Raw genomic sequence first — 27689 nt, forward strand, 5'->3', positions numbered from 1 at the left:
TAAGCCTACAGCTTCTTTTCCAGCTGTCTTACATAAACAATTCCCTTTATTTTGATAATATGGGATTTTTGAATTTAAATATTTCTGGCCTGTAACTCCAGACGTATTAAGAGGCTGCTGAGTTTGGTCTGTGATTTTTAAGTCCCTTGTTGATTGTACAGAATCTGGACAAGATGCGTTTCATATGTTTAATCTTCATTCCTGCTGTTAATCTAGAAAGGCAGATGAGGCAAATGTCATTTTCCCGACCGTGGACCAATATACTGTACTTTAGGCCAAGCAGGGAATGGTGAAGGTAGATGGCACAGTATCAGCTTTTAATTTGTCTTAGGGTGTTGTACAGGTTGGGACTTATCAGTACAAGGTGTTCAACGTGATCTACGTGCTCTAAGAAACACACTGGAAGCATTTGAGCAAGGCTATGATCTCCACTCTCTTTCTGTCATTACGGAGTCTTGAGAAGGGAAAAAAGAAAGGTCTTAATGATTTACAAATCTGAAATACCACATGCATGGCATCAGATCAGAAGGGGGTTAATATTGCTGAAAGTATTAATAAGCTGTCATCTCTTGGGGGTTGCCTGCTTGAGACAACAATTTGGGTGTGGTGATTAAATGGGGAGCTCATCCCAAGGATGGGAGTTAGAGATCAGGGATCATCAATTGGGGAAGAAGCAAAGGCCAGGATAAGGAGGGAGCAGACAAGTCCTCCGTGTGGACTGCAGGAGCATGCTTCCCTGGGACCTATGGGCGTGCATGAGACCTCCCAGAATTTCTGCCTGGAGCAGGAGGTTTATCCACTGCCTTCCCCCATTGGTTGTGGATTGCTCCCAGAGGCATCGATTTTTTTCCCTTCAATGTGGGGCTGTGCTGGCACTACGTGGGGCTGGAAGACATTCAGTGGCCACTTGAGGTAGGCATTATAAAGGTGAGGAGAACCCAGGTAAAACCATCTGTCTGTGCAGCCGGGGCTGAAATCAGAGATGGACCAAAGGCCATGACGTGGGGAACCAGAGGCATCTATTATGCTTCCTTTGACTTTATTTTAAACCATAAAGTAAATCAGTTTCCTTCTAAATGAACTACATCCAGGAAGAAAATATTGTGTGTTGTAAAGACATTGAAAAGTTATAGCCAAGTGTCATGGAACCAGAGTGAACTCTGTTTCAGAACTAACTTCTTCATCGATAAATTGTCTGTGTTCAGAGGGAGAGGTATATCTTGGTCCACAGGTACATTGGAGACCTTACATAACAAGATTTGAAGTATGACCCAAATGTTGTAATAGTTCAAGATAACAGCATTTCATTATATCCGCACTTAATATTCACTGTAGATAGTGTTATGTACAAGAAGGTGTCTGGATACACAAAAATACAATTAATGTCTTCCCTGTTTGGAAACAACCTAGTTAGCAGTGTCATCATTTGTGCAGAAAGTGTGACTTAAATTATGGATGTCTGAGCATAATGTTACAAAGATAGTCAGCTGGTAGGGGCGCCTGGGTGGCTCAGTCGGTTGAGCGTCCGACTTCGGCTCAGGTCATGATCTCGCAGTCCGTGAGTTCGAGCCCCGCATCGGGCTCTGTGCTGATGGCTCAGAGCCTGGAGCCTGCTTTGGATTCTGTGTCTCCCTCTTGCTCTGACCCTCCCCCGCTCATGTTGTCTGTCTGTCTGTCTGTCTGTCTCTCTCTCTCTCTCTCTCTCTCTCTCTTTCTCTCTGTCAAAAATAAATAAACAAAAAACAATTTTACAAAGATAGTCAGCTGGTGATACAGATTTAACACACTAAAGTGAATCCGAATTCTTGGCAGATTTAAGTAAAGTCAGGTGAAGGCTCTGGTTGTGTTGTGACCTAGTAGATCCTATGTTCAGAGGAGGAGTGTAGTTGGTGAAATCTCTAAGGAGTTACACAAATAAACAGCAACAAACACGTAAACTGATGTGCATTAGCATGCAGATTCCTAATGAAGGAAATGAAATATGGGGAAAGAGGGGAAGGAACAGCAGAGAGACTTAGGGCAGGGGAACCGAGGAAGTAGTGGCAGATGGCAAGGCAGAAATACGAAAGGATAGACAGACTCAGTCTATGGGATGAAGAGAACCCTGTGGCATTGGAGAGAGATCTCTTAGAAAGACCCATATCCTGAGCCCAAGAAGGCAAGCTGAGTGAATGGGTACCAGGTAACTTTTGAGGTTGACAAATGCATGAATCATCAAAGATTAAGTTGCTTGGTCTTCTCATCTGAACACTGCAGTCACCTCTCCATGGTCTCATTGGGCTCTAAAATCTTCCTAAATAAAAACTCCGATCATGTTTGTGCTTTGCTCAGAAAATACTACCTGGTTTACCGATCCATCATTGTCCAAACTTCCTACCGAACATGTAAAACCTGCCATTCTGAGTTTTCACACTGGCTTCTCATTCCTTGGCTTCCCTTACCAGTGGTCTAGACCATGGTCTAATATTGCAAATTCTGTAATTTATCAAGTCTTACGAGTGAGTGTAATGTATTTGGGCTCTCAAAGATAGATTGGTCTGGGATAAGGCCCAAGAGTTTGCATTTCTAACAGGTTCCCAGGTGATGCTGCTGGTCCAGAGGGCTCACTTTGTGCACCGTTCTGTAAAACAAACAACCCGGGCTGGCACTGCAATTCAATTACACTGAAATTCAACGCATTGCAATTCAATACATCGTAGTTTGAGTCAAAGACTGATTGCAGTAAAAGGGCTCACTTGCCAACATCGCCAATGTGGGAAGGGGTACTAGTTTAAGAACAGACTGAGTCTTCTAGTCAAATATCATCTTAATGTCATACAGTTCCCAAGAGTAAGCTTTGCGATATATTGTCAATTCCCCTTCTATGTTATAGACTTTGTAGACCTGTAAATATTTGATGGATGGGAGGATGGGTGGGTAGATGGATGGGTGAGTGGATGGGTCGGTGGGTGGATGGATGGATGGATGGATGAGTGGGTAGATACATGGATGGATGGATGAAAAGGACAGATGGGTAGGCTTGGCAGCCAAGAGTTAGTTTCAGTAAGAAACTTAATCCCTTGCAAAGAAATTGCTCTGGCATATGCCATTAGGGAAAGACTAATTTCCCTCACATGGAAACCTTCTTATTGTGTAAGACCATACTCAGTATATAAGATATTTAAGTCGGTGGAATAACTCTATATATTCAGAACCCAAGTGTTTGGCATCAGTCGTATTGTGCCCTTAATAAGCAGAGTCTTCCACAAAAGACTTTTTTGGCTATTGGACTGAGTAAAGCAGGGGGCAAATGTCATGTATATCAGGGAAGATTGTACATTTTACTTTGTAAAAGAATCACTGGGCACGTGAAACCAGGAAATCACATCTTTTTAATACATTTCTTTGCAAATGTCTCTTCCTTGAGTTTAAATTTTGCAGCTGCAGCATAATTTGAGTGTTGATTCACATGTAGGACAATTGTGCTTTCTGGGTTTTGCTTTCGTGCATTCAAATGTGTTCATGTATTCATGTTGCACATTTTCTCTCTGCGTCTTTTATCTGCATACATCATCCCATGATTGGCTTGGTAAATTTATCCTACTTTTCTTGCTAAAATAACTGTTCCTGCTGGCTGTTTTCTGCCTACTCTTTAATTTATTCCAGAAATTGGGCTCGGTGCCTACTTTTAGAGCGCAGTGTGAAATGTATTCTGTATGTTTTTAAATCAAGTTCCCATATATTTTTTTTCTTCTTATGTGTCCCATACTGATGTCAGCTTTGAAACGCACCCTTGAAAAAGCCTACTAGGATTACGTATTCGCATAAATAAGAACAATAGATGATGACATGAATCTTGAAAATATATGTTTGAAGGTTTATTTCGTAATTTAAGAGTAGAAAATTCAAAATTTAGGGCATGGCATGCCTAATGTTAAGCTTAAAGGCAAAGTCATGGTTTCAACTTTGCTATTACTTTGCCGTATGTCCTTGGCTGAGTCCTTGGACCTCAATTGTACTTCCATTATAAAAAGAAAGATTTAGGATCACCGGCCCTGGGATTCATCCCAGTGTTTGATCTTGCGATGTCAGGATGCAGATCGTATGAAACGCTGCTTAAAATCAGGCACGAAAGTACAAACGAGTCAGTCAGTCAACTAATGGCACATATTTGAGAGTGAAGTTGAAGGAGCAGGGTTTTGGATACAGAAAGACCTGACTTCAAAACCTAATAACTCTCGCCTTTGTTACCAAGATGAGCTCTGCGTACCTTTGCATTTTCATCTGTGAAATGGAGGCAGTTAGTAGTACCTGCAAAGTTGCTCTCGAGATTAGACATAATCAAAAAAAATATCTAGCACTTGTATGCTGAACACGCATCCATCTAAAGATCTGTGCAGGTCTCTAAGCTGGCCAGAGCCCAAACAATGGTTTCAGAGGTTAGTGAAAGATTACATTCTTCTTCTCCAATGTAACTCTGCCGGGCTAAGAAATTTTTATTTGTGACTCTGAAAAATGACCACAGTTTAGAAAATGTATCCATTGTTTAGTCAACTGAGACTGGCAATACTAATGGGAAAATTCAACAAATTTTTTGTGTGTGTCTAGACGGGGTACCTGGCTCTATACATTGCCAATGATTACACACAGTGAGCAAGCCCCTTGTTATCAAGAGCAACCCCTTCAGGGTCAAAGCATGAACTTTGTACAAGCTGGATTCTGACTCTTGTCTTGTTATCTGGCCACACTTTGGGCAGAAATTAAAATAAAGATCCTTCAAGGATACAGGTGTGCTGTTTCAAAGAGGCACAGGCACCCCCATGTTTATAGCAGCACTATCAACAATAGGCAAAGTATGGAAAGAGCCCAAATGTCCGTCGATGGATGAATGGATAAAGAAGAAGTGGTATGTATGTACAATGGACTATTACTCGGCAATCAAAAAGAATGAAATCTTGCCATTTGCAACAACGTGGATGGAATAGACTGTTTTATGCTAAGTGAAATTAGTCAGAGAAAGACACATATCCTATGACTTGACTCATGTGGAATTAAAGGTACAAAACAGATGAATATAAGGGAAGGGAAACAAAACGAGGATAAAATTAGGGAGGGGGACAAAACATAACAGACTCTTAAATATAGAGAACAAACTGAGGGTTGCTGGAGGGGTTGTGGGTGGAGGACTGAGCTAAGTGGGCAAGGGTCATTAAGGGGGTCACTTGTTGGGATGAGCACTGGGTGTTATATGTAGGGAATGACTCACCAGATTCTACTCCTGAAATCAGTATTACACTATATGCTAACTAACTGGGATGCAAATTAAAAAAATTAATTTAGGGGCGCCTGGGTGGCGCAGTCGGTTAAGCGTCCGACTTCAGCCAGGTCACGATCTCGCGGTCCGTGAGTTCGAGCCCCGCGTCAGGCTCTGGGCTGATGGCTCGGAGCCTGGAGCCTGTTTCCGATTCTGTGTCTCCCTCTCTCTCTGCCCCTCCCCCGTTCATGCTCTGTCTCTCTCTGTCCCAAAAATAAATAAAAAACGTTGAAAAAAAAATTTTTAAAAATTAATTTAAAAAAAAGGAGATTGGCTGCCAAATTGCCCAGCCACAATACTTGTATGTTTTTAATATCATGCAGAATTAAAATTCAAGAACTATGAAAAAACAGTAAAGATCCTTCAAGACCCAGGTTTAGCCTGAATAAATGTTCGTCCACTCTTGATTTATATCTGACTCCAGCAAGTTAAAAGGTATTCCCTTTTTGTATTTTTCTTTCTTATCCTGTATAGAAGAATTTTGATAGCCTATTTGTCTGATGCAGCCTTTTACCCAGAGGCGAAAGAAATCAAATTTTGGTCAATAGATGATTAATTTACTATAGGATTCATGCAAATAATAAATATTTTTTGGTTCTTTTTAAAGTGTTTTTGAGGTTGAATTGTCATTTGGATATTGATGAACCTTAGTGCTTTCTCAGGAGCAATTCAGATCTGCCTACTTAATAGGAGTAGATCAATAAAGTTTTGGTAGAATATTTCATCAATCTTAGCAGAAGACCTAAACCTATTGCTTTTTTTTCCCCTCTATTTCAATATTCTGTAATGTCCATGCAAGCTAATACATTTTGAGATAAATCTTACTTTTTACTTTTGTATTCTTGTCATGTCGGAAATAATTGAGGAGCTATGAACTCCTGGTGCTGTTTGAGTATATTTGATTATTTCAGACATCTGTAAGGTAACGAAAATCTAATTGTGGAATGTTGTGTTTATTTGCCATGTCTTAGAGACCTATCACAGTCAAGATGAAAGTCATCATACTGATGAGGCTGTTTCAAGCCCTGGGAGAGAGGGAGAGGGAGAGGGGGAGGGGGGAGAGGGGGAGAGGGGAGAGAGGGAGAGGGGGAGAGGAACAAAAGGAGGGAGGGAGGGCGGGGAAGAGGGGGAGAGAGAGAAAGACACACACAGTGGGTAGCAGTGGTTGTGATGGTGGTGATACTCCGCTCCTTACAGAGTAGCATCATTATGTATGGCTATAGCTAGTTAATTAATATATTTTATGTATTTAATATTAATATGTAAATGTATGGTATTGTTAATAATTACTATAATTTATTTCTGTACAGACCGATTATTACTGAAGGCACTTTTAATGAAAGGATCTATTAAGTACTCTATGAAAGAAACCTAAATATATTTGCTGTATGATAGAATGACTTCTTTATAAGTAGAGTGGAACGGAGTTTACCACAATTCACGTATTTTAGTATGTGTTGACACTGTAAGAAAACCCAAAGGCAATATTTACTATGCCGTAAAATGATACAGCTTGACAAGAATTACTTGAAAAGAAAAAGAAAAAAAGAGGGAAGGCATGTTGGCTGAGCTTACTTGATTCTTGTTCTGTTAACATCATGCGCTACAAATTTTCACCTTCAGTATCTGATTTATTTAATAGCTAAGTTTAGGGAAAAGGTAATACCATTTGAAACAACACTGAGATACTTTTATCCTCCTATACAATCTGGGAATTGTAACTCAAATTAGGTACAGATCTGAGAAAATAATCACGATGGTGATACACACTGCCTATCTCTCTAGCAACTCGAATATCTGAGGGCACCCTTGGTATTTCTTTGTGATTAGAAACGTAATAGCGAACATATATTCAATACTTGGGTATGTGCCCGTGGAGGGGAGGCATAATTTTATCTCCTCCCTCTGAGGGTCTTCCACTGGGTCTGAGAATTAAATCGACACAAAATGGACTAACAAGAGAAAAGCACTCAAATTTACTTAATGTCAGTTTAATGTGACCTGGAGCCTTCATAAGGAAATGAAGAGCCAAAGAAGGGGCAGGACCTCAATGCCTTCACAGTAGGCTGAACAAAGAGAGGCAATTGTGGAAACACAACTAGACCACACAGGGAGGTAAGAGGAAGGGAAGAGGTACTTTAACAAGGTCTGTTGGCACGGAATTCTTTCTGCCCCCACTCCCTGCTTTGGTGATGAGAATGTTTCTGCTGGTACAGGAAGGACATCTTTCACTTGGGAGTTGGGTCTTGTACGTTTAGGAAGCAGAGAGGAGGCCAGAATGCAGAATGCTCTTCTTGTACCTGGTTTTCCAAGTGCCTTTGGCTCAAAGTGATCCTTATGCCGAGGTGGCATGTTTAAGAGCAGCATATCCTGGTCCCTTCCCCAGGCATTGTCTTAAGCACCTTACCTGAGTCACCTCACTTAATCCTTACTACAACCCTCTGAGAAAATTGCACACAACCACAGGAAGGAATCGACAGATCCAGCACCATAGTAACTGATTTCAGGCTGTTTTTCTCAATGATAGACAAAGCTCACGGAAGATTCACTGAAGAGGGTGTGGTGTTCCCACATCCTGTCTATCATGTAGAGGATAGGAACACCACACGAAGTCCCATTTCGTGGTCATATACAGGCTTCTTCATTTAACAGTTGCAGAATACCAGGTCTTCTCATCTGAATGTATCACATTTAAAAATCATGTGCTAGGCCATCAAGCAAGTCTCAAATGTACTCTCCATTTCACAGATGAAGAAACTGAGATCTAGAGAAACTAAACCACCCAGCAGAGAACACGGAGCCAGTCTGCAGCCGTGCAGGGCACAGACCCAGCCTGCCATCCGAGCCACTCAACGTGTAGCATTCTCTGTCCATGTTGGTTGTCATGTAGGTGGAAGGCAAGGAGCTGGTCTTCAGGAGATAATTTAGTGTATCAGGAGAAGAGAGGTAGAGAGTAAACCCAATTCATTATGCAATGTTTTGAAGTAAGGATGTTGTCAATTTGAGATTAACCAATTAGAGCTTTATGCCACCCGTGAAGCTAGACTCACAAGAAAACAATCCAAACCGTACGTTAAAAGTGGACTCAAACAGTTGCATAATGTTCAAATAGCAAAAGCGAAGCACAAATGACACAATTTGAGCTACTATCTGAAATTAATTTTTTCGTGGCTCGGATCAGGTTTAGGGCCCATGTGTTAAATGCGAGGACATGCACTGGTGTCCTCATGGTCCCATCAAACCTACTGCAAACTCATTTCATTACCCCGCCCCCTTCTCTGCAGGGCACACATTTCAAAACCCTCGGTGGATGCACGAACCACACATGGTACCGAATCCTGCATACACTGGTTTTTTTTTCCTAAACATACACACCTCTGATAGAGTTTCATTTATAAATTAGGCACAGTAAGAGATGAACAACAATAGCTACTAATAAAATAGAGCAACCACAACATCGGTTATGTGAATGTGTCTCTCTCTGTCAAAATACCTTACTGTACTGTACTCACCCCTCTTCTCATGATGCTGGGAGAGGATGCAATGCCTACGTGATGAGATGAAGTGAGGTGACTGACCGTAGGCGTTGGGGCAGAGCATTAGGCTACTATTGACCTTCTGACAGGAGGGCGGAAGGAGGATCATCTGCTTCTAGACCACAGTTGACCATGGGTAACTGAAACCAGGGAAAGCGAAACTGTGGATAAAGGGGACTCCTATATTTCCCAAACTGAACTCATACGCCCCCTCCCAGCTGCTCCTCCCTCCCCTGCTGTTCTCCATCCCCATCTATGTCGCCACTACCCACACGCCCGCCCGACTGCTTAACTTAGAAACCCGGGAGTCATCTATGAAATCTCTTTGCCCCCCACCTTTGGTAAATTTCAATGAATCCGTTGAATGAAATTCATATTCCCCATCTAATATTTTAATGCCCAAGGAGTCCATAGGGTTGGGGTCAGAGAGAATGTGGAGATGAGACTTTATGCTGTTCTGATGGTTTCTAATGTGTTTTGGTTTCTGCCCACGCTATTCAGTTCTCCTGTTTGGTTTGGGTTTGGGTTTGGGTTTTTTTCTTTTTTTTGGTTTTGGTTTTGGTTTTGGTTTTGTTTTTTTTGTTGTTGTTGTCATTGTTTGTTTTGGGGTTTTGGTTTTTTGGGTTTTTTTGGGGTTTTTTTTTTTTTTTGCATTTTCTTGTTAGTGGTGGTATTGCTGTTGAGTATAAAATATGTTCATGGAAGATCTACTACAGAACAGCAGAGATCTTCTCTTCTCTCCATAAAGTATCGTGTATGTTGCCAAATACAGAGCATTGCCTTTGGTACACACACACTCTCAGCAATACTGCCCTCTTTAATTACATCCCCTGGGGGAAAAATCAGTTTCCTGGCAAGGCAGCTTTCCTAATCAGAGACTTCCTGGGTCTTAAGTAATAAGAAACTCAAATGTTTCAAACTGACACTTAAACTGAGGCTTAATTGGGCATGTATTTTTATCTCCTTTGGGGATCAAGAAACTCTAAATGTTACATATTTAGACAATATTTCATGAGGGACACAAGGAAGGTTTCATGCATTTTGATCCTTTCTTTATTTAAGAAAGTTACTGGTAAATAATGTATGCATTGGTAGTAAAAGCTTGAATAATTTATCTCTTCCTTGACTTTCAAATTACCGCTTTCCAGATAATTGTATTATCATGATTTTTCACTTGAATGTGTTTGTAGGTAGGGAAAATTTTGCATTGTTAGAATACCAAGGAAGAAGCCCTGGGCAGGTAAACTGGAGGTGAGTTTCAATAGGATTTCAAGGGTAAAATGAAACCTGTCCCCTCAACCAACCTTGCACCTCAGGGAGAGAGTTAACAAAAAAAGAGAAGAATTATGGACTAAACTTCAGGAAAGCCCTTCATAAATTTAGTGGGCAGGAGAGCAAGGAGGAATTCACCAGGAAATTCAAAGAAAACCAGAGCTGAGCAATAGTTAAATGGTAAAAAAACAGATTTGATTCAGGACTGTTGCAATAGGAACAAGAGACCCCATTGGAGAACGAGGTTTAATTCCAATGACACCACAGATAGGTAGGGATTTCTAGACCAAATGTGGAGCAGGGGTCAGAGGATGAAAATGACTAAGGGGAAATTTCAGGCATTAGAGAGGATTCTGGTTAGTTAGACCTGACACGACTCTTGCTAAAGGCCGGCCACGGTGATCAATATCAAGACGGGAGAGTGAAAAATTTGATCAGATACTGAGGGGGGTGACCAGTGACGGAGGGTGGAAGGTTCTCCCTAAGTTGATTTAAAGATTCTTGCTACAACTAGGCAACGCAAGCCTGACAAGGACAGACACTGAGCCTGAGTGGAGACCCAGAGGAGCCTCAGAAGTGTTAGAACATCTTTGTCAGAAGGATGCATACACAGCCAGGACAGAGATGGCTTTTATCATGAAGGCTGAAAAGAAAGTTCCAGGATTCAGACTAGCACATTTAATTAACAAAGTCCCATCGTAATCTTAAATCCAGCAATTCCTTTCGCTTCTGGCATCTGTCTGAAAAGCTTTTATGATTATAATTGGCGAAATTACAAATCGAGTCGCCCCATCTCACTCACCTGACTTCTCCATCTTTTACAAATAGAACCAACGTTATACCTCAGGGTCAAAATCTTGGGGTCATCTTTGGCATCTGCCCTCATCCCATTCCCCCCGCTGCTGCAGCCCCTCCCCAGGTCTGGTGGGGTTTTTTTTTTCCCCTGGTGCCTTCAGATCTTCCCCTTCCCGGCATCCTCTTCACCACCCTGGGTCAGACCCTCACTGCCTCCCACCCCAGTGGCTGCAGTAGGATCCCTACTAACCTCCCTGAAATACCATTTCTGGCATATTTTTAATAATTAGTGTTTGCCAAGTCCTTATGGACCAGACACGATGCTAAGTGTGCCATTTCATTTAATTCCTGTAATCAGTTTTAAGCAGTAGGTTTTATTATTCCTACTTAGCAAATGAGAAAATTAATCTCTAGAGAGTTTGCATAACTCACCTAAGGTCGCAGCAATTAAGCAGAAAATCTGACTCCAAAACCTGAGCCCTTAACCATTGTCGCGAAGCACCTCGTGTGGCCATGTGTGAAAGGAAAGCTGGTGACTCCAGGAGATAGAGCAGATACAAACAGGTGAGCTGCAGACTGGGAAAGATCCCCCTGGTCTCACCCAGTGGACAAAAGCTTATTCAAGGTTTTTAAGCAGGGGATCGGGAGAAACACGTTTAGATGGTGAAAGGATTAGAGTGATTCACATTTGGGGAGTGAATCTCTGGCTGTCATGAGCCCTGGCCACATAGCACGTGCTGTCTTCTCTGCAAGGGATCTTCTTACTGACGTTCTCTGCTTCACAAATGTCCTTCTAGACATCCCTCCAAGGTCACCATCCTGGAGGCGGATTGTATCTCTCTTCTAGCCTCTACCCAAAGCACATAGACTGTCAGGAGCCTGTCATGCTGCAGACTGTTGTGCAGTGATTAACATTTGATCGTCACAATCTGCTTGAGATGTTTCCACCCCGATTTCAAAGATAAAGAAAATAAGGCCAATGGATTTCATATGACCTCTCTTCCTAGGTTGTATCTGAATCATCTTTGTGTTACCAATGCTTGGTACCTAGTAAATGCCCAACAGATGGGTAGGGGGCACTTCAATTACCTTTATCTGGGTGTATATTTTATTAAAAATATTTAAAACTCCCAGATAACGGGAATTCGCTTTCCCATGTTTTTGTGTTGCTCATAATAACCTAGCAAAGTGTTTTGCGCAGAGCAAATAAACGTTCTTCATTTATTTATCTTAAAAGGTCTTCATTTTACGTTTGATTTTGTATGCAACACACTTTAGAGCAGGGTTTTAAGTGAGTTCTCTTTGGCCAGAAATTAGTATAATGCCAGGTTCTCTTGGAAGGCCGTTTCTGCCTAGAATTAAATGATGTTTATATGCTAGGTAACTATTGTGCCTGGTGGAATGAAAATAGAGATGGAAGTATTACCAACTCGTATCAAAACTTGACTATTTAACGGGCAGTATGCCATCCATTTCACACATAAAATGTTGTTTTCTCCTCATAATAACCAATGGAGTAGGTATTAATTGTTTTTAATGTTTATTTATCTTTGAGAGAGAGAGAGACAGTGTGAGCGGGGAAGGGGAAAAAAGAGAGGGAGGCACAGAATCCGAAGCAGGCTCCAGGCTCTGAGTTGTCAGCACAGAGCCCGATGTAGGGCTCAAGCTCACAGACCATGAGATCATGACCTGAGCTGAAGTCGGACGCTTAACCGACTGAGCCACCCAGGCGCCCCAAGTATTATTTTTATCCTCACTTTATCAATGAGAAGGAAGGCACAGAAAGTTAATTTCCCCACGGTCACACAGCTAGTTAAGTGGCAGGCTGGAATTTGAACCCAGGAACCATGGCTCAGAGTCTATATTCATTCACTCACTTAATAAGTGTATTTATACCCTAGTATACAAGTCTTGATTTTAGGTTCTCCTAGAGGGTCGGTGAATGTTTACTTGACTGTATGAGGTCTAGGCAAGGGTATTCACTGACTCATGTGTAAAAGAATTATTTTTTTAGTGGTGGATGACTCATTTCAATGAAAAAATTATTTGCCTAAAGCATCCATTTTTAGTTTTCACATTTTACATGCTGTACCAATTCATCCTCAATTAAAATAAAGCAATTGCAAAGTGACTAGGAAATAGTCAATTATTGTTCAAGCTGCCAAGCTTCAGGAATTAGCATCCCAGAATTTGCAAAAATGTTAAGCCAGGAAAAAGAAGTCATAAAACACCATTTCAACTGCTTTTGAAACTCTGTCCGATATTGGTAATTGTATTATAATTTGAATTTTGGAATCGTAGAATTTTAGAGTTGGATGGGAACTTTGAGATCATCTGTGCCAAGTTGCTGCTTAATGCCAGAAGTGTTCACACGCATTTGAGAAAAAAAGGCATTTGATAAATGTTCCTCTAACATTTGTGTAGAGTCGATGGAAGCCGTGCGTGGAATTTTTTACTCTATTATATAACTTTGTGCCTTTGGCTATTAAAACGTTACAATATTTAGCCAATCCAGTCCAGCAGGGGCTCTTAGGACTCTTTCCTGGGTCTTTCCCATGCCTACATCTGGTCCTTTGAGAAAAAAAACTTGCCAACCTCTGCTCTAATGTTGCAGCTCTTTGTTTTGTTTTTAAATCTTATTATTTCCCATTTCATCCATCATGTGGAATAAAATGATTGACAGAGTGAACAACATAAACACAAAGAGCCTACGCGTGGCTTGACTTTCTTTCCGTTATGTCTCATGAGTAATTGTTCTTTCTCTCTCCCTCTGCTATTTCCACCCACTCCCCACCCCCTCCTCCCTCTCTCACACATGCACTTCATTCCTGAAGCTTATACACTGGGCACAATAATGGTCTTTCTTTTTGGTGACATTCAGTCTGGACGTCATCCGTTGCCCTAGGATACAAATGACATCGTCACATGACATATTTTGAAAAAGACATAGTAATGCTGTTTATGATCATTTAAAGATAGAATTTATTGGTATCACGTGCGTATATGACTATGATGTTTTTAATAGAATTGGATGTGAGTGGTTGATTTTTCAGCAAATCCTTTCGCATGCTGCCCCTGCCCTCTTGCTGTCCTTTCTCATGACCCCTCCCCCCTGGCTACCTCTTCATCAACCTCATCAACCAAGGCAGACAGTTTTCTTACAGGTTTTGCAAAAGGCCACCTTTCACTACTCCTTGTGCCCACCCTCTGGTCTTTTTCCTGCTTCCAGAGTCCTCCCCGAGGTCTTTGTTAACATGTCATCTCAGAGTAGCCTTCTGACGCCCTTTAGTGACTACCTCAGCACCTTTTGTGTGGCATACATGACATTCATCCCAATACGCAGTTTTCTCATGGTCTACATTTGGATTCTACGTGTCCACGTGTGTCTGCGTATGTCTGGGTGCCTGTGGGGCACTACCAGCCCTCTCTACTGGAACGTAAACTTCACAACGTCAAGGACTCAATAACACAACGTCATTGGGATTTTTACTCGATTTTGCTGATGCCATTTTTTGCATTTGTTACCAATAGATGACTTATCACTAAATAGTCATTATTCCAGGTACAGTGTACCTATATCCCCTTTCGTCTTCGCTAACGGTGGTGTGGATGTATTTGTGTCAGTGATGCCTCTGGAATTTATGTATTCAGAAAATTTGGGAAATAGGAAATAGTCATCTGTCATTATATAACTGAAAACCTTTTTTAGATTACATAGAACTTCAAGAACAGCCTGAAAAACCAACAGGAGGGGAAGGTATTTAATGTTTTTGTAATGAAATTGACTCAAATAATTTATGTCACAGTGTTCAAGAAGGTTTGCTTATGGTAGAAAGGCAGTCAAATGACTGTGTGATTAAACTTTTGTAAGAAAATAGGGTGAGGCATCAGTTTAGCATACTCTGGACAGTGCCTACAATGTCCTGTTCAGATATGTAATAAGTAGTTGAGGATAGCACCGATTATGCTGTATCACTCATTGTTGGACATAATTGTTTACCTTGCAGTTAAAACTCTTAGGAATATTACTTTACAGATTCTTGCATCATTCCTTCCTATCACTATTTCAGAAAGAGGAGATTATTTGCCTTAAGAATCACACCTGTTGATGGAATTGCTCTAGACTGAGTCCAATGGTCCCAATGCTGCTAAGAAAGTCTTTGCCAAAGTTGGCATTGGGTGGAGTGGTCAAAGGCAATTTAAAAGAGTCTATAATTTCCCATCTATCCTTTCTTACCTTCCTGTAAGCCAGGTGTCTCAAGGAAGGCTGCAGTGTTGTTCCTGGTCATGGAGAACTGCATCTTTGAGAGTACAGACTGGCCTCTGAGAATGATGGACCAGTCTACCTGAAAACTCTCACTCTAGGAAGTACCCCTATGTCCCACCCTCTTCTTCACGATTGGGGAAAAGTAGGAGAGTTGTACAGTGTTGCCTAACAGGATTTTTATAGATCATATAAGGGACAAGACGCTAGATCTTACTTACCATAAGTGGCCCTCCTCCTTATGGCCGCATGCTTGCCCAACCCATAACATATGTCTGTAATATTCTAATCTAGATTGGAAATTACAAGGTCTCCATGGGTTCCTCTTAAACCTACAGACACTTTAAAGGCTCTTTTTAAATTAAAGCATAATTGGCCTACAGTGTTATATAAGTTTCATGTATGCATCATAGTGATCCGATGTCTTTATACACTAAAAAATGGTCCCCACAGTAAGTCCAGTTACTACCATACAAAATTATTACAATATCATTGACTGTATTCTCGATGCTTTACTTTCCATCACCATGACTTACTTATTTTTATGCCTGAAATTTTGTAGCTCTTATTTGCTTCACCTGAACTTAGATTTTTCTCACTCTCCCCAACTCCTCCTCCTTCTGGTAACCATTTATTTCCTGTGTCTATGAATATGTTTCTGTTTTGTTCTGTTTGTCCGTTTGTTCTGTTATATTCCACATACAAGTGAAATCTTGGTATTTGTCTTTCTCTATATATTTCATTTAGCTTAATACCCTGTAAATCTATCCATGTTGTTCTAAATGCACGATTTTATTCTTTTTTTTATGGCAGAGTAATATAACATTGTGCGTGTGTGCACACGTGTGTGTGTGTGTGTGTGTGTGTGTGTGTGTGTGGATACCACATCTTTTCTTATCCATTCATTTATCAGTAAACATTAAGGTTTTTTTTGTATTTTGGCTATTGTAAATGTTGCAATGAACATATGGGCACATGTATCTTTTCAAATTGGGGTTTTTATTTTCTTTAATTAAATACTCAAAAGTGGAATTGCTGAATTGTATGGTAATTAGTGGCTATGCCAGTTTACATTCCCACCAATAGTGCATGAGGGCTCCATTTTTTCCACATCCCAGCCAAAATTTGTTTTTTGTTTTGTTTTGGTTTGTTTTGTTTTTTGTCTTTTTTTATCATAGTCAATCTGACTGGTGTGAGGTGCTATCTCATTGTGGTTTTGATTTGTATTTCCCTGATGATGAGTGATGTTGAGCATCTTTTCATGTGTCTGTTGGCCATCTGGATGTCCTTTCTTCATATCCTCTACTTATTTTTTAATCCGATTATTTTTAAATTGAATTATATGAGGGGATTTTATTAATATTAACTTGTTGGATATCTAATTTTCAGTTTTCTCCTTTTATTCATTAGGTTGCATTTTCATTTTGTTGGTTTCCTGTGCTATGCAAAAAACTTTTCAGCTTGACGTATTCCCATTTGTTTATTTTAGCCATTGCTTTTTATTGCCGTTCCTTAGGAGTCTGGTCCAAAAATACACTGCTAAGATCTGTTCCAAAAAATTTACAATTTATGTTTTCTTCCAGGAGTTTTATGGCTCCAGGTAGTTTCAAGCCTTTAGTACCTTTTGAATTAATTTTTATATATGACATAAGAATATAGTCCAGTTTCATTATTTTGCATGTAGCTGTTCAGTTTTCCCAGTACCATTTATGGAAGAGACTATAATTTCCTTACTGAATATTCTCGCCTCCTTTGTCATAGACTAACTGATCACATGTGTGTGGGTTTATTTCTACACTTTCTATTTTATTCCATTAATCTGCGTGTCCGTTTTTATCCCAGTACCATACTGTTTTGATTACTATACCTTTGTAATATAGTTTGAAACCAGAGCCCATGATACCTACAGCTTTGTTCTTCTTTTTTAAGATTGCTTTGGCCTTTGGGGATATTTTGTGGTTCCACACAAGTTTTAGGATCCTTTATTCTAATTCTGCGAAAAATGTCATTCGTATTTTTTTAATGTATGTTTATTTTTGAGAGAGAGAGAGAGTACAAATGGGGGAAAGGCAGAGAGAGAGGGAAACGGAGGATCCAAAGCAGGCTCTGTGCTTACAGCAGACAGCCTGGTGGGGGCTCGAGCTCACAAACTCTGAGATCATGACCTGAGCCAAAGTCAGATGCTTAACTGACTAAACCACCCAGGTGCCCCAGTCGTTGGTATTTTTGATGGGTTTTACACTGAATATGTAGATTGCTTTGGGTAATATGGTCATTTTAACAATATTGATTCTTCCAATCCATGAGCATGGAATATCTTTCCATTTATTTGTGTCATCTTTGATTTGTTTCATCATTGTCATATAATTTTCTTTTATTTTTCTTGCCTACCTGCTCTGAGTAGGATTTGCATAACTATGTTGAATAAAAGAGAGGATATAGTGAGCATCCTTGTCTTGTTCCTGACCTTAGAGGAAAGCTTTTAGTTTTTCCCCATTGAGTATGATGTTAGCTGTGTCTTCATCATATATGGTTGTTATTGTGTCGAGGTATGCTTCTTCTATACCCACTTTGTTGAAAGTTTTTATCATAAAATATGTTGAATTTTATCAAGGCTCTTCTTTCTTCATGTCCAAATATCATTTAGTATTTCTTTCTTCGGAACTTATCAAAGAAGCATTTTTATTCTTGTGCTGCATGCAATGACTAGTAATATAGCCATTACATTTCTCTAGCTGTTCTAATGTGATTTTATTAATTAAGTTTGTATAGCACAGTTGTGCTAACGGATGCTTTTTAGGCACAAACGGCTCTTCCCTATCCCTCTCCTACCATGCCAAATAAAAATTTCTCTTGACTCTATAGGTTCTTCAATTGTTATAAATTTATGCATAATTATTCTAGAATACTGAACAGAAACTGTAGATGGAGAATTTGCAAGCATTTTGGAAAATTGTAAGTAAAATAAATTAATTTCCAGTTTTACCCACCACTTAGCAATCCACGTAGACCATTTGAGAACCATAATCTTTCGTAGCCCAAAATGTCATAATGAAAGTCAAGAGATCGTACATTCGTTTCTAGTTTAATCATTGATTTCGTTTGACCTTGGGCATCTATTTTACTCCCCGTCGTAGTAAATGTGTGGGACCTTGGAAACTTTGTGAATTAACTTGAATTTTTGCTAATATGTCATGTTCCATTGTCCTGCTTCATATGCCCTTATTACCCTTTAAGGATCTGCTTATCTCTGTAAGGAGTCACCTTTTCTGTTTTACACATCTCTCATGCCTCTCTGTTTACTGGGGGCTTTCTTCTCCACTCATTTGAATAATCCAAAGAGATTATAAAGCATTTAGAAATCAGAAAGTGATATGTACATGGTAAGTAGTATAATCATACTTTCACAGGTGAAATCAGCAGTGGCAGGAGGTACATAACTGCTTTTGGTGACATAGAATGTTGTTACAAAACATAATGGGGTTCTTGGAGAAAATATTATATAGCTAACAAAAGAGGGAAATATCCCATTAAAATTAAATTCATCTCAAAGTCAAAATTCTTTTGAAAAAACTCAGTCCTGCTGTGGACTGTTTTGATCCGTGATTTATTGTGACACATGAACATCATTTATACGGTCTTGAGCCACACCAGATGAGTTTTCTAGATGTGTTTCTTTTTACAGTAATTGGATGATTGAAGTTAATTGAATAAGCTAACAAATTACATTTGAAACTTCTCATTTGTGCCATACCTGCAATAGGTTATCTTTATTTTTTTTTTATTTATTGAAGGAATAATTGACATGCAGTATTATGTTAGTTTCAGGTGTTCAAAATAATTATTCTACATTTGTGTACTTTGTGAAATAGTCACCACAATAAGTCTAGTTACAATCTGTCACCTTATAAAGGTATTACAGTATTATTGACTGTATTCCCCATGCTGCACATTACATCTCTATAGCTTATTTATTTCATAACTGGAAGTTTGTACTTCTAATTCCTTTTACCCTTTTCACCCCCTCCGGCCCCCTTCCTCTGGCAAGCGCTGGTCTGTCCTCTGTATTTATGAGTCTAGGTTTTATTTGTTTTGTTTTTTGGATCCCACGTGTAAGTAAAATCACAGGGTACTTGTCTTTCTCTGACTGATTCCCCTGAGCATAATAGCCTCAGGGTCCATCCATGTTGTCCCAAATGGCAAGATTTCACTGAATTTTATGGCTAATAATAGTCCATTGTATCCATATGCTACATCTTCTTTATCTGTTCATCCACTGATAGACACTTGGGTTGTTCCCATTCTGGATATTGAAAATAATACCACAATGAACGTAGGAGTACCTATATCTTTTCAAATTAGTATTTTTATTTCTTAGGATAGATAACCAGGAGTAGAATTGCTGAATCATATGGCAGCTCTGTTTTTAATGCTTTGTGGACATTTCATACTGTATTCCATAGTGGCTGCACCAATTTACATTACCACCAACAGTGTGCAAGGGTACATTTTCTCCACATCCTTGCCAACGCCTGTTATTTTTTTTTGATAGTCATTATGAAAGGTGTGAGGTGATGTATCATGATTTTGATATGCATTTTCCTGATTAGTAAATGTTTAACATCTTTTCATGTGCTTGTTGGCCATCTATATGTCTTCTTGGAAAAACGTCTATTCAGATCTTCTATCCATTTTTTAATTGGATTGTTAGTTTTTTGTTAGTGACTTGTAGGAATTCTTGATATATTTTGGATATTAACCCCTTATGGGATATATGATTGGCAGATATTTTCTTCCATTCATTAGGTTGCCTTGTCATTTTGTTAATGGTTTCCTTCACTACACAGAAAGTTTTTAGTTTGATGCAGTCCCATCTGTTATTTTAATTTTTTTTTTTTTGGTCTCATCTAAGGAGTCAGATCTAACAAAATACTGCTAAAACCAATGTCAAAGAAGTTACCATTTATATTTTCTTCTAGGAGTTTTATGGTTCCAGGTCTTATTTTCAAGTATTCAATCCCTTCTGAGTTAATTTTTCTATATGATATATGATGATAGTCCAGTTTTATTCTTTTGCACGTAGCTGTCCAGTTTCCCCAGGATTATTTATTGAAGAGACTATCCTTTTATATATATTGTCGTATATTCTTGTATATTCTTACCTACTTTGTCATAAATTAACTTATATTCTTGTTGTATATTCTTACCTACTTTGTCATAAATTAACTGACTATATACATGTGTGTGTGTTTTCTGGGCTCTCTATTCTGTTCTCTTGATCTTGGGTCTGCTTTTATGCCATTACCATGCAGTTTCAATTATTGCAGGTTTGTAGTATAGTTTGAAGTCAGGGAACTTGATACCTCTGGCTTTGTTCCTCTTTCTCACAATTGCTTTGGCTATTCAGGATCTCATACAAATTTTAGAATAATCTGTTGTAGTTATTTGGTAAATGTCATTAGAGTTTTCACAGGCATTACATTAAATATGTAGACTGCTTTCCATAGTACAGACATTTAAACAATATTATTTTTTCCAATCCATGAGCATGGAATATCTTTCCGTCTATTTATATCTTCAGTTTCTTTCATCAGTGTCATAGTTTTCAGAATATGGGCCTTACACCTCTTTGGTTTAATTTAATCCTAGATATTTTATTCTTTTTGATACAATTTTAAATTGTATGGTTTTCTCAATATCTTTCTGATAGTTTATTAGTGTATATAAATGCTACAGATTTTTGTATATCAATTTTGTATCCTGCAACTTTACTGATTGACTTATTCTAATGGTTTTTTATGGAAGAGTCTTCAGGGTTTTCTATATGTAATATGATATTTGCAAATAATGATAGTTTTACTTTTCCTTCTCAATCTGGATGCTTTTTCTTTTTCTTGCATGATTGCTGTGCTAGGATTTTCAACACTATGTTGAATAAATGTAGGGATAGTGGGCATCCTTGTCTTTTTTCCTGATCTTAGAGTCAAAGCTTTTAGCTTTTCCCCACTGCATATGATCCTAGCTGTGGGTTTGTCATAAAGCCTTTCTTAAGTTAGGTATGTTCCTTCTGTACTCATTTTGTTAAGAATCATTATCATAATTGGATGTTGAATTTTTCAAAAATTTTTTTATGTTTATTTATTTTTGAGAGAGACAGAGACAGAATGCAAGTGGGTTAGGGGCAGAGAGAGAGGGAGACACAGAATCAGAAGCAGGCTCCTGGCTCTGAGTTGTCAGCACAGAGCCCGACACGAGGCTCGAACTCATGAACTGTGAGATCATGACCTGAGCCGAAGTCGGACGCTCAACCGACTGAGCCACCCAGACACCCCTGGATGTTGAATTTTATCAAATGATTTTTCTGCATCTATTGAGATGATCATAGGATTTTTATCTTTCCTTTTGTGAATATAGTGTGTCACATTAAGCCTTTTGCAAATGTTGAACCATCTTTGCAGCTCTGGAATAAATGCCACTTGATCATAATGTATAATCCTTTTAATGTAGTATTGAATTCAATTTGCTAATGTTTTTTTTTTGAGGTTTTTTGCAGCTGTATTTATCAGGACATTGACCTATCATGGTGTGTGTGTGTGTGTGTGTGTGTGTGTGTGTGTGTGTGTGTTATGCTTGTCTGGTTTTGGTATCAATATAATCTGGCCTCATAAAATAAGTTTGGAAGCTATTTCTGCTCTTCAGTATTTTTTAAGAACTTGCAAAGTATAGGTATTAAATGCTCTTTGAATGTTTAGTAGAATTCACCAGTAAAGCATCTAGTCATGGACTTTTGCTTGTTGGGAGATCTTGATTACTGATTCAGTCTCTTTACTGTCAATTCAACTATTCAGATTTTCTATTTCTTCATGATACGTTATTAGAAGACAGTGAATTTCTAAGAATGTATCCATTTCTTCTAGGTTGTCTGATTTGTTGGTATATTCGTATTCATAGTAATCTCCTATGATCCTTTGTATTTCAGTGGTGTCATTTGTAACTTATGTTTTATTTCTGATTTTATTTGAGCCCCCTGTCTTTTTTCTTGTGGAGTCTAGCCAAACTTTTGTCAACTTTGTTTATCTTTGCAAAGACCCAGCTCCTTTTTTTTTAATTTTTAAAAATCTTTATTTATTTTTGAGAGAGAGAAAGAGCATGAGCGAGGGAGGAGCAGAGAGAAAGGGAGACACAGAATCCAAGGCTCCAGGCTCTGAGCTGTCCACACAGAGCCTGACACAGCACTTGAACTCATGAGCCATGAGACAATGACCCGAGCCAAAGTCAGATGCTTAACCAACTGAGCCACCCAGGTGCCCCAAGAAAGAACCAAGTCTTAATGTCACTGATCTCTTGTATTGTCTCTTTAGTTTGTACTTCATTTATTGCCACTCTGATGTTTATTATTTCTGTCTACTAAATTTGGGATTTGCTATTGTTTGGGGTTTTTTTTTAGGTGTAAAGTTAAAGTTTTATTTGAGACTTGTCTTGTTTCTTGAGGTAGAACTGTGCTGCCATGAACTTCTCTCTTAAAATTGTTTTTGATGTATCCCATAGATTTTGGTACGTTGTATTTGTTTTCATTTGCCTGTGACTATACATTTTTTTAATTTCTTCTTTGATACAACCCAGTAGTTTTTCAGTAACATGTTGTTTAATCTTCACCTATCTGTAGTTTTTCAGTTTTCTTCCTGTAACTGATTTCTACTTTCATACCATGGTGATCAGAAAAGTTGCTTGAGGGGTGTCTGGGAGGCTCAGTAGGTTGAGCGTCTGACTTCGGGTCATGTCATGATCTCACAGTTTTTGAGTTTGAGCCCCACATCGGGCTCTGTGCTGACACCTTAGAGCCTGGAGCCTGCTTCAAATTCTATGTCTCCCTCTCTTTCTGCTCCTACCCGCTCATGCTCTGTCTCTCTCTCCTTCAAAAATAAGTAAAAACATTAAAAAAAAAAAAAAGAAAAATGCTTGATATGATTTCCATCTCCCTGAATTTACTTACACTTGTTCTGTGACCTCACATTTGCTCTATCCTGGAAAATGTTCCATGTGTACCTGATACAGTGTGTATTCTGCTTTTGGATGAAATGTTTTATATATAAATATAGGTATATATCATGTCCATCTGGTCTAATGTGCCGTTAAAGCAAATAGTTTCCGTATTAATTTTCTGTCTGGATGATCTATCCGTTGATGTAAGAGGGTGTTAAAATTCCCTATTATTGTATTACTGTCAGTTTCTCCCTTTGGGTCTGTTAATATTTGCTTTGTATATTTTGGTGTTTCAGTGTCGGGAGCATATATATTTATAAATTATATCCTCTTGCTGGATTGACCCCTTTATCATTATGTAGTACCCCTTTTTGTCTTTTATTACACTCTTTGTTTTAAAGTCTTTTTTGTCTGATATGAACATAGCTACCTCAGCTTCTTTTCATTTTTGTTTACATGGAATATACTTCTCTATTCCCTTTCCTTTCAGTCTGTGTCCTTACTTCTTAAGTGAGTCTCTTTTTTATTTAATGTAAATTTATTTATTTTGAGAAAGCAAGCAGGGGATAGAGAGGAAGAGAGAGAGTCCCAAGCAGACTCCGTGCCATCAGCACAGAGCTCGACACAGGACTTGATCCCATGAGCTGTGAGATCACAACCTGAGCCAAAACCAAGAGTCAGTCACTTAACTGACTGAACCACCCAGGCACCCCTCTACTTCTTATGTGAGTCTCTTATAAGCAGCATATTGATGGATCTTTTTTAAAATCCATTCAGCCATTCTGTGTCTTTTTGTTCAGGAAATTTAGTCCATTTATATTTAAAGTAATAATTGATAAGTCTGTACTTATTACCATTTTTTCCATTATTTTCTGGCTAATTTTTTAGTTTCTCTGTGTTCCTTTCTCCTTTTCTTTATTTCTTCCCATGTGATTTGATAACTTTCTCTAGTGTTATATTTAGATTGCTTTCTCAATTTCTGTTTTTACTATGTTTTGTTGTTACCATGAGGTTCACATAAATCATCCTAAGTATATAACAGTCTATTTTAAATCAATAGCAGGTTAAATTTGAATAAATATGCTTACGGTCTCATGGGAGTTTCCTTGTGTGTAACAAATGATTTTTTTTCTTGCTGTTTTTAAGATTATCTCTTTATGCTTATGACATATTAATTTTAATGTTTCTTGGTGTGGCTCTCTTTAGTTTTGTCTTGTCTGGAAATCTCTGAGCTTCCTGGACTTGGATATTTACTTTAATAGGTTAGGGAAATATACAGCCATTATTTCTCCAAATAAGTTTCTTGCTCCTTTCTCTCTATCTCCTTCTTCTGGCACCCTTAGAATGAAAATATAATTTTATCTTATATTGTTGCAGTGATTTCTTAAGTTGTCTTCATTGTTTTAGATTCTTTTTTTTAATTTTTGCTGCTTTGGGTGAATTTCATTGCTTTATCTTCCAGCTCACTGATCTATTCTGTATCCTCTAATCTGCTGTTAAACTCCTCTGGTGTGTTTTCAATTTGGTTATTATATTCCCCAGCTCTGTAACTTCTGTTGGGCACTTTCATATGTTTCTGTCTCTTTGTTAAAGTTCTCATTGTTTTCATCCATTCTTCTCCCAAGTTCAGTGAGCATCTGTATAAACATTACTTTGAATACTTCATTAGGTAGATTACCTATTTCCATATCATTAATGCATTTTTTTCTGAAGTTTTGTTATATTCTTTTCTTTGGAACATATTTCTATATTTCCTCATTTTGTTTGACTCTTTGTGTTTGTTTGTATGTATTAGGCAAAAACAGCTGCCTCTCTGTTTTGAAAGAGTGGCCTTGTGTAGGTGATGATCCTTCTCATTCAACCTTGCTCTACATCTTGATTGTCTCTTGAGACTTTGCTACTTCTGAACTGCCTGATTAATTCTTGACAGGTACCCATTGTTGAGAGTGTACCAAGACCTGTCAGTGATCCAATGAGAGGAATCTCATTTAGCACCTAATTTCAGGCTGATGGGAAGCCAAAACCTAAGCTAGCAGCTTTTAAAGTGTACAAAAACATACAGTCCTATGGGGCTATATTCGTAATCCCTGTTGACCTCTAAACCAGGAAATCTGGAGGTGTCCCCTGAGTGACAGTTGCAAAACTCAGGGGACTAGAGTTGCAAAACTAGATCAGTGTACAAACTCCTTTCTAGGAAATCTCACCAAGCTGTAGCAAGGCCATGGGGATGGGCAAGGATGGTGTGTACCTACTAACATTTCCGGGGTGAGTCTCCTTAGCCTCTAGATGTGTGGGAAACCTGAAACATGTCCCTCAGCTTTAGGCTAAGTAAATAGGCCTGTTTCACAAGAAGACCAGGGTTATGTTTCAGCCTGCCACATAAGCAGTGACCCGGGTGTGGTGTCCTGCCAACCACGGTCTTCCTGATTGTTATAGGCCCATGTATCTCTGGAACAGTAACCCTCTTGGCCACCAGGGTCCGGCAATCGAGGGGTGACCCCTGTGTAGAATGTCCACACCCCGTTGCTTTAGCTAGGCAGCTGGAGCATGTAGGGAGTAGGGCATTCTCACTGGCTTCAGTGAGACAGTGGAAAAATGTCTTGACTGCAGTGTGTCTGATCTTCAGCAGTGTGGTAGAAGAGGGCCTTATCTGCACATTCACACTGGCTTCAGGCTGGGAGTGAGACACTACCACAACCACTCATGCTCACCAGCCCCAGCCAGGGAGTGGAGGAGTGTCCCAACCACCAGCCCCAGCAGACTTTAACCTGGGAGAATGCTGCAACCTTTCTTGTTCACCTGCCCCAGACAGGGAACAGGGAAGCATAGCAAGCACCTGCATTCTCCGCCCTCACCAAATACCACGACTACTTACCTTCATCCATCCCAGCAAGCAAAGGGAGGATGCCCCATCTGAACTTGCCCACTTGTGCTAGCAGACTATGTGGAGAGTGCAGCAATGGCAACCGTCAGTTCCTCATTCTCTAGGGAGTATCCCAACTCTCGCCCACCCTCCAGCCAATGCCCCTAGTTCAACAAATGAATCTCCCCACATATAATGAAGGTGCTTTTCAAAGCACTATGTTTTCACTACATCTTTAGTAAGCAAGGCCACATGTGAGCCCTCCAAGAGAGGAAACTCAGTTTTCTATAGCATTGATAGCCCCATTGATTGTCCGAGTAGACATTCTGGGGACTTGTCTTTCCAGTGCATTTCCCAAGGGCCAGAGTGTCCAATGTGGAATGCCACCCCCTCACTCCTCCAGGAGAAGCACCTTTCTGGTGAACTCCCTCCCTATTTTGTGTACCATGCTGGGATTAGATTTTCCGTGAGACCGTGTGTCCCCCCTCTCCTACCCATTTCGCTATGGTCCTTTTATCCTTTGTTATGAAGAGGAGTTTATCTAGTTTTCAGAGCGTTTTCAGAGCTAAATGATATATCTGAAACTGTAGATTTGGTGTGTTTGTGGGAGGAGGTAAGTTTAGGGTCTCCCAGGCCCCATCTTGGACCACCTCCCCAGATAAATATCTTCAAATCTATCACATCTTTTTTTTTTTCTGGTTTGCCACTGTGTTAGAAGGTAAATTACCAATAAAAGAGTATTTTAGTATCTGTTCTCCTCTTTTGTGGCAAATGTATGCTTCTTACAATTGTGCTCAGCGCTCTTCAGACTGTATATTTTTTTCTGAGACACCATTGTCAAGTCCATTGCTAGTGAGTACCCTCATGTGGTAGTACTGATTTTGCTTCTTTTTTTTTTTTAGAGTAATCTCATTTCTATTATTTTTTTAATCATCGAATTATTTTAATCAAAAAATTAATTTAGATTCAAGTTAGTTAACATCGAGTATAGTATTGGTTTCCGGAGTAGAATTTAGTGATTCGTCACTTACATAGAATGTCCAGTGCTCGTCACAAGTGCCCTCTTTAATGCCCGTCTCCTCACCCACCTTCCCTCTAGCAACCCTCAGATTGTTCTCTGTATTTAAGAGGCTCTCATGATCTGCCTCTCTGTGTTTTTATCTTATTTTTGCATCCATGTTCATCAAGGATATTGGCCTGTAGTTCTTGTTTCTTGTGGACTCTATTTGGTGATGAATCAGTTATATAAATGTTTCCAAATGTTTTTTTCTACTGTCTTTCCTCTGAATCTAAGATCTTCCTTTTATTTACTTTTCTGTCTCCTCTTTTCCCTGTTGCATTTCTTTGCCCCTCCATTTTTGCAGTAAAATTTGACTAACGATTGTAAGTAGGGTGTCAATAGTCAACCCACCAATATATCAGGAAGAACAGATTACATAATGTTTTCTTCGCTTTTAGACAAATATTTTATTCTTCTGGAAATATATTTTGGGCTTTTTAAAAATTTTTTAAAGTTTATTTTGTGAGGGGGGGGGTAGGGAGGGGCAGAGAGAGAATCCCAAGCATGTTCCACACTGTCAGTACTGAGCCCAACACCGGACTCAAACTCAAGAACCATGCGATCATGACCTGAGCCAAAGTCAAGAGTCAGAAGCGTAACCAACTGAGCCACCTAGGCTCCCC

General features: G+C 39.3%; 1 protein-coding gene across 8 annotated transcripts in view; it reads left to right on the plus strand.

Annotated features, from left to right (window-relative positions):
- DLGAP1 (DLG associated protein 1) overlaps positions 1–27689 on the plus strand; it is an 893154-nt gene that overhangs the window by 293386 nt on the left and 572079 nt on the right. The gene's annotated exons all lie outside the window — the stretch shown is intronic.

The sequence above is a fragment of the Panthera pardus genome, unplaced genomic scaffold (assembly GCF_024362965.1).
Source record: "Panthera pardus isolate Hobbes unplaced genomic scaffold, ASM2436296v1 HiC_scaffold_15, whole genome shotgun sequence".
NCBI classification, from domain to species: Eukaryota; Metazoa; Chordata; class Mammalia; order Carnivora; family Felidae; genus Panthera; species Panthera pardus.